The sequence below is a fragment of the Schistocerca serialis genome, chromosome 1, assembly GCF_023864345.2.
Source record: "Schistocerca serialis cubense isolate TAMUIC-IGC-003099 chromosome 1, iqSchSeri2.2, whole genome shotgun sequence".
NCBI classification, from domain to species: domain Eukaryota; kingdom Metazoa; phylum Arthropoda; class Insecta; order Orthoptera; family Acrididae; genus Schistocerca; species Schistocerca serialis.
This window is the reverse complement of record NC_064638.1, coordinates 792,441,040-792,455,158: the sequence shown is the minus strand read 5'-3', so window position 1 is coordinate 792,455,158 and position 14,119 is coordinate 792,441,040. Positions and strand designations below refer to the sequence as shown.

At 34.7% G+C, this 14,119-nt stretch overlaps 1 protein-coding gene across 1 annotated transcript in view; it reads right to left on the bottom strand.

Annotated features, from left to right (window-relative positions):
- Positions 1–12,562: 12,562 nt before the first annotated feature.
- The window catches only part of LOC126434155 (transient receptor potential cation channel subfamily A member 1), a 222,678-nt gene continuing 221,121 nt past the window's right edge, over positions 12,563–14,119 (bottom strand). The window contains exon 22 of the mRNA XM_050090453.1: positions 12,563–12,974. The gene's annotated coding sequence lies outside the window, so the exon portion shown is untranslated. The remainder of the gene's footprint in view (positions 12,975–14,119) is intronic.

The following is a 14,119-nucleotide window of genomic DNA, read 5'->3' as shown; positions in this document are numbered from 1 at the left end:
ATATACAAGCAAGAGGAAACACTTACTGTGTGTAAATAACCAAAAATCAGAGAGCCTTTATTTTTTTCAAAAGGAATATCAAAGGACTCTGTTCTTGGAATCTTTCTGTGTATAACATCTATCTTTCACATTGTTCTATAATGCTGTACTGTATGCAGATGACACCACATTAACTGCTCAGAATACCGCCTTTGATGAGTTACAACTGAATGTAATGTCAGCAATATATATACAGGGTGTTTCAAAAATGACCGGTGTATTTGAAACGGCAATAAAAACTAAACGAGCAGCGATAGAAATACACCGTTTGTTGCAATATGCTTGGGACAACAGTACATTTTCAGGCAGACAAACTTTCGAAATTACAGTAGTTACAATTTTCAACAACAGATGGCGCTGCGGTCTGGGAAACTCTATAGTACGATATTTTCCACATATCCACCATGCGTAGCAATAATATGGCGTAGTCTCTGAATGAAATTACCCGAAACCTTTGACAACGTGTCTGGCAGAATGGCTTCACATGCAGATGAGATGTACTGCTTCAGCTGTTCAATTGTTTCTGGATTCTGGCGGTACACCTGGTCTTTCAAGTGTCCCCACAGAAAGAAGTCACAGGGGTTCATGTCTGGTGAATAGGGAGGCCAATCCACGCCGCCTCCTGTATGTTTCGGATAGCCCAAAGCAATCACACGATCATCGAAATATTCATTCAGGAAATTAAAGACGTCGGCCGTGCGATGTGGCCGAGCACCATCTTGCATAAACCACGAGGTGTTCGCAGTGTCGTCTAAGGCAGTTTGTACCGCCACAAATTCACGAAGAATGTCCAGATAGCGTGATGCAGTAATCGTTTCGGATCTGAAAAATGTGCCAATGATTCCTTTGGAAGAAATGGCGGCCCAGACCAGTACTTTTTGAGGATGCAGGGACGATGGGACTGCAACATGAGGCTTTTCGGTTCCCCATATGCGCCAGTTCTGTTTATTGACGAAGCCATCCAGGTAAAAATAAGCTTCGTCAGTAAACCAAATGCTGCCCACATGCATATCGCCGTCATCAATCCTGTGCACTATATTGTTAGCGAATGTATCTCGTGCAGCAATGGTAGCAGCGCTGAGGGGTTGCCGCGTTTGAATTTTGTATGGATAGAGGTGTAAACTCTGACGCATGAGACGATACGTGGACGTTGGCGTCATTTGGACCGCAGCTGCAACACGGCGAACGGAAACCCAAGGCCGCTGTTGGATCACCTGCTGCACTGGCTGCGCGTTGCCCTTTGTGGTTGCCGTACGGGGTCGCCCTACCTTTCCAGCACGTTTATCCGTCACATTCCCAGTCCGTTGAAATTTTTCAAACAGATCCTTTATTGTATCGCTTTTCGGTCCTTTGGTTACATTAAACCTCTGTTGAAAACTTCGTCTTGTTGCAACAACACTGTGTTCTAGGCGGTGGAATTCCAACACCAGAAAAATCCTCTGTTCTAAGGAATAAACCATGTTGTCTACAGCACACTTGCACGTTGTGAACAGCACACGCTTACAGCAGAAAGACGACGTACAGAATGGCGCACCCACAGACTGCGTTGTCTTCTATATCTTTCACATCACTTGCAGTGCCATCTGTTGTTGAAAATTGTAACTACCGTAATTTCGAAAGTTTGTCCGCCTGAAAATGTACTGTTGTCCCAAGCATATTGCAACAAACGGTGTATTTCTATTGCTGCTCGTTTAGTTTTTATTGCCGTTTCAAATATACCGGTCATTTTTGAAACACCCTGTATATACATGTACCTCCTAGTTTCAGGCTAATGCAATACACATAAATAGTAGCAAAACAGAAATCACTGTATTTAATTTAAATGCCCCAAAATAGAAAAATAAATCAGTGAAACTTCATTGATTTCATACTGATCCATGTTGTAGGTGAGATGCACACCCAGATAAATTATGCTCCAGGCTCAACATGTGCTATATGCATAAGCTGAAAGGTGATGTTAGTGAAACTCTCCTAATACATGCACACTTTGCTTTCTTCAATTCCCATCTGACCTAAGGAACTTTGCTCTGGGAAAACTCAAATGGCAAAAAAGGCTATCACCTGCATTGTGAGACACTCACAACAAGAATCATGTAGACACTACACTGCTTAAAGGAACTGGATTTCATGATAAGCCCTAGTTTATTGGCTAGTATACACAAAAGAAAACCTGAATAACTTTGACCTTAGGATGTCAATACACCATCATAACACAAGAAATAGACATGCAATTAACAAGCCTAATGCCAGGTTAGCAATGGCCCACAACAGCCAAACATGTCTCGATCTCACATTTTACCAAACTGTCCAGAAATGCCCACTCAATGACCCTCAATAACTATGAAAATGAAATAGCACAATGGTTAGAAAGTAAAGCTATTTATACTGTGATGGAATTTTGAGTTTTGATGTGGGAATATACAAAATTATAAACTCTTAATATTTTATAAAGTTACCAGTGTGATATGTTGATTCATTGTGGCATTTTGTGTTAGGCTGTACAGAGATAAAGTTTATGCTAACACAACAGTATTAATGTGATAAGCTGATTCATATTGGCACACTGTGTTGAATTTGCAAACAATGGTCAGTTTGTATAAAAATGTGCTTTCCTAAATTAGTAACTTTCTTAATGGCCTTCTTGTAACATAAGTAGGCATCCATGTAATAATACCATAATATAGTAATTTTATATGTATATAATCTTTATATGGTGACATTGGCTGCATGTAAAGATGTTTAAAAGTGAATAAATATCTTATTCTATTTTACTGTTCATGATATGAAAGAATTACCCACTAACTGTAGTAGCTGCTGAGCGTCTCAACTTATTTTTACATTTCAAAGAATTGCATATAGCTAATGGCGGTGCCAGTGGTAATGATAAAGAAAACATAGTCTTTCACAAAATATTTTATTGTGATGGTTTTCGTACAAATATAAACAGCTTCTGACAGTGCATAAAAGTTAAACAGCAGCTCAACAACAACATTCTACACAATGAAAAATCATTCATAAAACTTATTTGTTTGTCATGTACATAAAACCTTCAATATAGTAGCTTCTGATTGCATTCAAAATGTCCATCTGTGTAGGTAGGAGAGTGACATTAATTGTTAATGCAAATATTTCACATAAGAGGAAGTATTTCACAGAGAACCTATATATACAACAGTTTTGTGACAAGAGCAAGGGGCAGCCCTAGAAAGGCACAACACCAGAGACAACATCCTAAAGAAATGATTAGCCTTTACTTTCAGTAACAGGAATGTACACTGATGCGAATGCAGCAATGTATAAAAGTAACATTGGTGTTTAGACTACAGTAATTTAGAAACTGAGGGACAGCAACTTACCAGAATTAAAGTTCTTACATTATGATGTAATTCTGAGATAGACTGCTCCTTTACTATTGTAAATTTATATCTAAATAATGAAAATGTTGGCTTATTTTGATTTAACACTTGTGCTAGACTTTCACTACAAGTATCAGTATTATGCAACATGTTTACTTCTCTGACGACTTGTGGTCAAGTCAGTCTATGTCTCATTTCTGAATACTTGCCTGGGATTGTGTCGAGTGTCATCAGGTATATGGTACACCTATGAAAGTCAGTGGTTTTATGAAATTATGTGTTTCTATCCTCTCCTTCGTAGTTCCTCCTATGGTCAAAGACCATTTATGATTGGTGTAATTTCTTCTCTGGCCCCACATTTATAACTCTATAGCTCAATAGTCTTTCAATTCACACACTGCAGAATCTACGTATTAGATATAGTTCCATGTTGGCATTTCCACTGAAATAATTTTATGTTTATGTATTCCCCTTGTGTCATGATATAAACAGGGTTAGTTATGTGATGTGGAGCTAAGTGAAGAGGCTTTCTTAAAACTCTGAAACATAAAAATCTTTGCTTATACAATAAACTTACCCACATGGAAGTGTCAATAAGTGATCACATCAACAAACTCACTATGGACTATGGTAAACAGAAAAGTTAGCAGTAGGAGAGTGACTCTTGAACGAAGGAAAATCATTTCATTTAAAGAAAATATTATATTCCAAACCACAGTCATCAAAAATTCATGCTTACACCACAAATAAATAGAGGTATATATATCGGAGCTGCAAAAAAATCTAATACCTGGATTAATATTTTCATTTTCGTTGGGACATAGCACAAATAGAAAATCAGAAACGAACTTATAAATTCAGTCTTTGGCAAGGAGATAAAGCACGTATAAGATGGGACAAATATGCACCACAGTGACACACTTCTATTGACCAGTGGGAAAATACCACTTTTTGTTAAGATGTTTGACACAGTTACATGTGCATTATCAGAGAATAAACAGAAAACTGATGGACTGCTGTCTATTTTAGTATGATTTTTGTAAAGAACTGAGGAATGCGTTATAGAGTTCAGTGTGGCATATAAACTAAAACAATTCTAATATAATATGAAACATGATGAGTAAAATAAAACAAACTTTAAAAATAGTTTATTGTCATAAGAAAACTAACACCCACAATTTTTTTTAGAGAAAAGCTAACCTAGTTTGTTGAATAACTCTTCTAGTGTCATATAAAAATATAAACAATAAATAAAAGAAACTGTCTGTTTCAAAATAAAGTGAATATTACAGTTCTCTATCTCTACTGGATGAATCAGAAGTAATTTAGTTTAGCATTTATTGCTGTAAGTATTACTAGGGTGCCATTCATCGTAAAACAAATATTTAAGTGGTAACTTAACACACAATTTGAATTCAAGCATCTAAATTCACTTCAATTCAACTCAGTACTGTTGTTTCTTTAATTGTGGTTATATTTTTAAGCTATTAGTGATCTGTCATTTTTGCAACTATACATTTGTCTCTTAATTATTAAAGCAAATAAAATATAAAATGATTTTCAACAGAACAGAACAGCTGGGTTATGGGTAAGCTAGTGAAGTGCTGTACAACATGCCTTTTATTAATAAGAAGCACAGAATAATATTAATGATAATTGTTAGTGCAGTATTCATAACATATTTAAAGTAACTGTTTTTTTTTCACTCATCTCTGAATATTCTCTGTCATGATATTTGTAGAATAAAATGAGTGACTTAATGGGCAGAATCATGTTCTTCAAGAAACAACAAATATTTGAACCTGCAGTGATATGATACAAACCAATTAAAGGAGCATAAAAACTTTTAAAATTAAAGGAGCCTGATCTGCAACTCATTGCCATGAAAACAGCAGCAACTCTGCTATTTAACTTAAAATACATTCTAGTACCCATTTTATAGTTGTTTTATGATTGTAAAATATACTGCAATCTAGTTTTTAATTCTAATACCTTTTATAGTGTTGATTTTAGTATCACAGTTTGAATAGCAATATTGTATTCATTTTACTGGAAACTTGATGCAGTGGTGATGAACAACACAGAACTAGTAATAAAACTAGTACACCAGTGCTAAACAGTGGAACAATTTTTTGATTCTCGTGTACCTGTCAATAAATCTGCTGATTTACAGTTGTGTACAACCCAAGCAAATTTGATGCAAGTCACAAAATGTGTTGAAGACTATGATATTTATTTGGCATATTAATAACACTTTTGGGTAGTTTAAATTTCTGATAATTTGCAATACCATAAAACAGTTGTATTAAAGTGGCTTGGTGCAAGTAAATTTGAATCATTTACATTCACATTTGGCCCCTTGCTCTAGTCAAAAACACTACAAAAATATACACCCATTCATCTAAAAATATATTGTTTGTTTAAATACAACAGTCATTTTAACATTAGCCTACAATTACCATCAGCCACTTACTGTATAGTCCTAATTTTGAAGTACACTATTTTCCAAGAAGTGCACATGATCTTATCACAGTCATACATTATCATTTGACATCACATTTAATATATATGTCAGGAAGAAGTTAACACTTTGAGTGCCATGTCCACAGTATTACATTGCCTTCAATGTGGGGAAGAATCCTACACCCACAATGTTTCAGGCACAACGTCTTATTCAGGACAGCCACACCTGTAATATTATGGGTGTTGCACTCACTAAGTTGCTGTGCCTGAAATATTACAGACATGGTATTCTTTCCAACATTGAAGGAGGCAGTATTATAGGCATGGAACTCAAAGTGTTAAAAATAAGCAAAATACACAATAATGAATGTGAAGTGCGGTTATTGTAGTGCATTCTTTTCTATAATTTAATTCTCATAATTTTGAATGCTGCACAGTTACAGACTTGAATGCACTTGAGATCAATTATACTACTATCTCGCTAACAAATCTAAGTATTAAGACATGAATTCCATTACAAATAATTATTATGAATTAAAGATTAAAGATGACAATTTCATTTATGAAAGCCTTACTTTTAGGCACTATTATGATAGAAAACTGCCTCAAAGCATAAGTGCAGTATGGCAATAATATCTATTCACCCCGGGACTAAAAATAGTAACAACAACAATTATAATAATAACAAGATTAATAAACGCTGGGAATATAACTGAAACTTTTGAGTTATGACTATGATTCAAATAATTTCTAATATGCGTTTACTGCTAAAAGCTGATATACGTAAAAAATAAGCAGTATATCAAGTAGCTCCATGGAACAGTTGAGAGAGAATGATAATAACACAATGTTCAGACAATACTGTAGAATAGAAACTTGGACCAAGGGAAGAAGGTGGTGCAGTTATGCCAATGGCTCCAACTACTAACAATCATATGTCCAAAAATTATCATACTGAATTACAATGTTCACTGTGATTGCTACTACACTATTTTTCATCTGTATAAAAATTGTAACTGTAATGCCACAACTTAACATGAAATTTCAGTCCACAGTATATTGTAAGTCATGTAAGGAAGTAATTCACTAATGAAAAGAATCACAAGTTATATTAAGATATTTTTCCTGGGAGAATGGTAACACAATTACAATTGTAACTGCAGTTATGAAGTTTCACAGGGAAAGTTTACTGTTTACAAGTGCACAATATTTATCATCCCCAATAGTAAGTTGAGAGCACTGTCATCCAAGGCTGCTTGTAGCCAATATTAGCTATGCTCATTGTAGACAAGTTCATCAGTACAACAAGTGATTTTGTCTTCAATAATAAGTGGTAAACAGCCATGTTCCTAGAAATGCTTTGTTTTTGTATAGCTAAAATGATGACAATGGGAAAGAGGCCAAAAATAATTGATTCCTCATGTTTGGATACTAGTGATGACTCTGTTGCTGATCCAGATTTTGTTGTCACAACAGCTGATGGCCTATCAAGCATCATTGATGAGAAGGAGCAAAAGAGCATACTGTTGAAAAGGAAATGAATGAAAGGTATGGGTGCAAAATTGCTTATAAATTGTATGACGGTGAAAATAATCAGTTTTTGACAATATAATGTAATTGGATAGATAAAAGATCTACTCACCAAGCAGCGGCAGGAGAACACACATATAAGAAAAGGTTTTATATATGCAAGCTTTTGGAGCCAATGGCTCCTTCTTCTGGGAGAGGAGTTGAATGGAAGGAAGAGGGATGAAGGAAAAGGAGAGATTTAGGAAATTGGTTAGAGTTCAGGAAAGTCACCCACAACTCTGGATGATGGGAGACTTAACTGGATGGTAATTCTCCCCTGACTTGGTATTCTGGGTGTCTTTTCCTAAACATCTCCAGTCCTTTTCCTTCACCCCTCTTCCTTCACCTTCAGCTCATCTGCCGGAAGAAGCAGCCACTGGCTCCAAAAGCTCGCATACATAAAACCCTTTTTTAATGTGTGTTTATAAATTTTGCAATATAACATATTAATTCAATTATTATGCTAATTACGATTATATTATTATTATTATCATCATTATTTAATTCTTCATATTATTGTTGTTGCGGAGAGTATTGCCCTAAATAATTATTAAGTGAATGATCAGATATGTCAAAGTAAAGTGTGCTTGTGTTCCTCTTGTGTCTTAGGACCATTAAAATTAAAATGTTACTCAGTTAAGTGGATAAAAGAAAATTCCCTGCATTAAAGAAACAATTAATAGGTTTTTGCAGCACACATATTTTGGGAAGAAGTATAATTTAAACATTTCATTTTAACACTAGGTATTTTTATTGCAAAAGAGAACTCCTTACAAACCAATGGGCAACCCTTAACTATTTCTTCCCAGCTCCACAGTTAAAAGTAATGCAACATGTTCCTCACCGGGCACTGCTGGAAAATGGTGACACTCACATGATGAAAGGAAGGCCTGTAATAAGAGTAGAATTCTGTCCTCATGGACAGTAACTAGAGCAAAGAAATCCCTCAACAGAGGTTTCACACACAAAGGACAAAGTAGTCCTGAAATCCATGTTAGATTAATGAAGGCCAGATTTGATCCCAACTTATGCTGACTCAAATGTCATAATATGTTAATGGAAGAAAAGAGGCAGGATATTTTTGGACAGTTTTGATAGACCGGAGATCACAGCAAAGGAATTCATCTGCCGATATGTGAAAAATGTTAACATTAACAGATCTGAAATGTGACTAAATCAATCTCTAATAGTTGATGAGAACAATATTAAAGCACACCAGAAAAAATATTTTTGCGTACATTCTCTATTACAGAGATGTACATGAGAACTGCCATGAAAAACTGGGAGCAGATGCAATTTTGTTGCCTGATATGAGAGGAAAATAGTCCAAAAGAGAGAATACAATACAACCTGAAATAAAGAAGCCATTGTGAGAACATATAAACAGCTTTCTTTACATTGAGTCACTTTACACAAGGAAAGAATCAAGCAAAAATACCTTGATGCCAAACTGAGCATTGCAAAATGCACAGAACACACCAGGTATGGGTCAAAAAGACTAAATATGTCCCCTTGAATCCTGCCACATTAAGGTGATACATGGATATATTCAACACTAAGAATATAATCTGTCATTCTTTCAGCCTAAAAATGATGAGTGTGTATTATATGAACTTCACACTAGTTCTTCCAGAGAGAAAAACACAAAGTGGCAGACATATATGCATGTACTGCAAATAAAGGTACTGTCATGGAACCGAAAGAATAAGACAAATACTTCAGTCTCAGACAAGTCCATTATCAGTGCAAGTTTCAACTGGCAGGAAGTGTTGGCTACTCCTCATTCTCATGTGAGCCTTCATTACTATGGACGGTGATATTCCACCTTCAGTTTCGCAGTATATGGCATGGTAAAAAAAAAAAAAAGGATGGGCAGTGCTATGTTTGGCATAAGGCCATTGCACATCATGGTTCGAATGAAACAGCCAGCTGTCTTTAACATTTATTATACATACAAGCTAGTAAAGATGGCAAAATATTCAAATTGTACTTGGATATCTGAGGAGGGCAAAACAGGAACAGATTCCTATTTTCTATGTTTATCATCTATTAAGTTTGGAATAGCAATCATACAACACTTTCTAGAAAGTGGGCACTCCCAGAATGAACTGATCAAATAAACAACCAAGTTGTGTACATTCCGGATTAGTGGATCACCTTAGTTAGAATGAGAAAGGTCGCCGGCAAGCTATACACAGTTAATGAAATGAGTCAGGACTGAATATACAACTTCCAGAAAGTACTGCAGAAGCAACAGTTGATATATACCACCAATAAAAATAAGGTGATGTGGAGTAAAGTATGTGAAATTGCTGTCTTACAAGGAGGACCATATGAATTGCATCTCAAGTACGCTTACCAGGATGAAGGAAAGTATATCTTTCTCTAGAAGCAATCAAAGAAAGGCATCTAACATCCTGCAACACCCTTGAATACGCAAATCATGGGTTCCTACCAGGCAGTGAATAAGAAGTTAAATGACCTTTTGTTGTTACATGGCAGCAAGTGCATCCCAACTGTTTATCATTAGTTTTATCAAAGCCTGGTTTCAAAGCAACCGATACACAAGAACATACTGATGGTAATGTATAAAGTCCTGATAAATGAGGATATCTTGTGAATATAATAATAGCTTATTTTGTCAATTTTTGTTTTCACAAAGCTGTTGTAGCGCGCTTACGATATAAATATGCTGTATGTTTTTTCATAAAAAAAGAGTGTAAGTCCACAAAGTCCAATTTTCAAAACAGATGGTACAAATTAGTGTAGGCTGTTTAAATTCCTTCATTTGTCACTGTTTATCTGTGAAGTTTCAATAAAATTTGACAATTTGGAGTTACAATATTAATACATGGAGCCATCGATATGACAGCTACTTTTCAAGATGTACCTGCATTTCAAACAGTATGGAGAATTTGAGGAAAGGGAATGTTGGTAAACAATAGCAAAACAATAAGAGCCACTAATGGTCTGGAAGAACAAAAAGTAATAGAGTATACACAAATGGAGCAAAGTCATGATAACATGAACAAAACAAAGTAGTATGTGAAAGAAGATAATTGGCACACATGTAAAAATGAGAAGAACTGCTGAAGAAGATGAAGGGAATAGTAAATATATATGCTGAACTGATGGATTGTAGGATATATTGTAGAATGAACTGATTTCAGAACTTGTATGCATAATGAGAAGCTCCAATTTTTTTCACTTGATACACAGTTCAATATGTGGCTTACAATAGTTAAACACTTTTCTGTTCCCCTCCAAACCCCCTTTCCTTTCACCCTTATTTCTGATTCATCCCCATTCATTTGAAAGTTCACTCCATTGTTTTATTTGTTTCCTTTGTGCTTTTCTTTCAATTGACACTTTTGTTGCTAACTTAGCTGCTCCCTATGTTTGAAATGAAATGCCCTATGTTTCTTAACTTCATCTATATGACAGGCTTATGAATACTTCATGTCATGCATTTCATGTCTTGTAATTTCCTGTTGAAAATTTGATTTCATGTTCTGTTGATAATGTTTCTTCTTGCAGCTGGCAACTGGGACTTCTTTTGTAGTACACAACTGAATAGTCTTCTTCCACTCAACACCAAATTTACACCTCATTGAGCTTATAAAAACATTTCTAAGTGCTATACATCTGTTTACATCAAGATAAAAACTAAATCAGATGTGCATGATTATTTATACTTTAGCACTCAACATCATAAATAATTTGAAAAATTAGTAATCAATAGGGACACTCCATCTAGTGGAAAACATAAGCATGACTACTGCATATACAAAGCAGACCCTCTAAAAGAAAAATACTTCCATTTTCTTATTTTTTGACACAAACAAATGAGTATTTCACAATGCTGTTTTTCAGTTTGTTGTGTGTGCAACAAAAACTGCTTCCAGATGTGCTTTTAGTCTGAAGATCACCACTAGCTGGTCAAAACTGCTACACGCTCATGTGTTTGTGCCAAAAAATAATAATAAAATAACTTGAATCAGTCACTGTATCTCCAAGACATGTCATTTCTTCCAAATGAAAAATTATTAGATTCAATATCAAATGTATGATTTTGCAAATTTAATGGTCAGAGTAATGTATTTTGTAAAGCATTAAATCATAAATTATGTTGGAAAAGTATTTTTCATAGGTTAGTGATAATAAAAAAAAAATATTTCATGGAGACGGACAAATGTGTCATAAAAACATAAAGGAACTTACTTCGCTTAGAAATGGAACCTGCGTTTAGCATAAGAGTGCTGAAAGCTAATACACAAAATATTTCAGTAAATGCTTATAGTCACAGAATTCAGCTTAAATAATGAACAATAAAGAACTTGGCAAACTGCTAAACTTTTAGAAGCTAGTCACAAAATCTTAAGATAAAAGTTTCCAAAATAAAATCTAAGAAATGTTGAATTGAAACAACATAGTGAAAACAATCGTACTTGATCTCAATAATATTTATTCTTAACTTTAATGATTCTTTGCATACTGGAACTTACAGGATTTTGTCCACAATTTTTGCCTCCAGACACCATGTATATGCCCCACTCTAATGAAACATTCATTTGTGATGAGACATTTTAAGCCAATTCCAAAAACAGTTACATATTTAAAGCAGTTCAGTTTTCTTCAGACAAAAATAAATATTTCCAAAATATAAATCAGTAATAATATGTCCTCACACTCTTATGCATATTTTAATTGAATTTGCTGATGATGTATATGGATTTCATTGCATATTTTTAGTAATTCTGAAAATTTACTAAGAATATCCAAATGAAACTCCCATACATCTTAAAAAACAATACAAATAAAATCACCCCCCACTCTCTGATATACTTTTGAAAACTGACGTAAAAATTCCATGTCCATCCCAAACAATTGTAACTTAGATAATTCATCTTTTCCCAAAAATATTTATAATTTCCTGCATCACAGCAAGTTGGTTATTTAAAAACTTTTTCATTTATCTATTCATACAATAATTTTAACACGTTCATCACAGAAGTAGTATGCATAGGTTGCATCATAACACTTGTTTAAAATAAAAAATTAGTACTAATGGTCACTAATTCTTTGAAAGATTGGCAGTAATAAAAATAAAAAAAGTCATCAATCTTTAAAGAATCTTTGTTTCTTTTCATTCACCCTGTTCTTTCAATCTAACAAAAATCCACAACATAAGATCCTATCACATATGGCGGGGAAAACCAATCCTTTTTGCAGTTCATAAAGATAAAACTAATTTGTAGTACTGCCATTACATATGAAACTTCTCTGCATACATGTGTCACAAACATAACAAATGAAAGTGAAGCTTATGACTGTTTCTTCACAGTTCTCAGATTACATGACACTAGAGTATTCGGAAAAATGTCATGGGACTAATTAGGCCTACATTGTCCAAATGTAATCCCAGTTAAAGTAAGGAACAAAATTTATAGGAAGTCCACAACAGTGGTACTTGTCTTCACTCAGAGCTGTACCTACAAAATTTGAGGAAATAGTAGTTTTGTTGCCTGCTGCTTTATTGGATGTTACCTGAAAGAAAATGGAACCCAATTTAAGATACTGTTTCACTATTCATATCTGTGTGTGATGACATATGAGCGAAAGTATTAAAAAATTGCAGACATACTTCCTCAGGATTTGCATATGCACCCTGAAGTATTAGATTTAGATTAACAAGAATTATATGTGACTTTTCTATGCTCCAACAGAGCACAGAATATATTTTTAAAAACAGATTACATTACTACAACAGATAAAATATTCTGATTATTCAAGATTTGTACAACATATAATATATTATGAATATTCAGTTACTACTTATATGGCAGCCAGGTTATTCAGGAGTATAACTGATGTTATGGCACTGACTTAGGTCTGATATTTATCTCACTCATACAGTAATTTTCATGGAAGGTAGGGAAACTAGTTACAAGAGCTTCATATGTATGTTCCACACAAAACCACAACTGATAGATTGTAAAAATAACTGTAATGCGAGTAAAGACCACTGACAGTGTGCAGTGGGACAAGTGATGAATGTCTTAAAGAGGAAGGCAAGACTGAATGCAAATCTGTACTAGAATTATAAGGCAAGGATATGAAAAGGAAATGAGACCTCAGAACTCAGCAACATTGGGAGAGGTGTCAGACAGGACTTTGTCCCTCACCAACCCTATTTAACATTTGTTTGAAGCAAATAGTGAAAAATTGTATGGATGGGAAAAGATGCATCAAGATAATTGGATGGAAAATAGAATGCATAAGATCCACTGATGAGATGGTGGTTTCACAGAAAATGAAGAGACACTGATTCAAGTGCTGAATTACCTGAATTAAGTCTGTGTAGCATATGGTATGAAAGACACAAAAAGAAAATAAAAGGCATGATTACAGACCTTAAGAAAAGAAGAGCAGCATATAAGTTACAGCTAGAAATCATAGAACAGGTGATAGCATTCAATTATTTGGGAAGTTAAGATAAGGGAAGACATGCACTGTGAACAGGACATAAATGTCAGACTGATGCTGGTGAAATAGGCATTTCAAAATCTTAAAAATACTCTCAGCTAGTGGTTGGAATATAGAATTAAGGAAGCCACTGCTGAAGTGCCAGATATGGAGTGTGGTCTTGTATGGAGAAGAAACATTAACACTGGGAAGTAGAATGAGAGGAG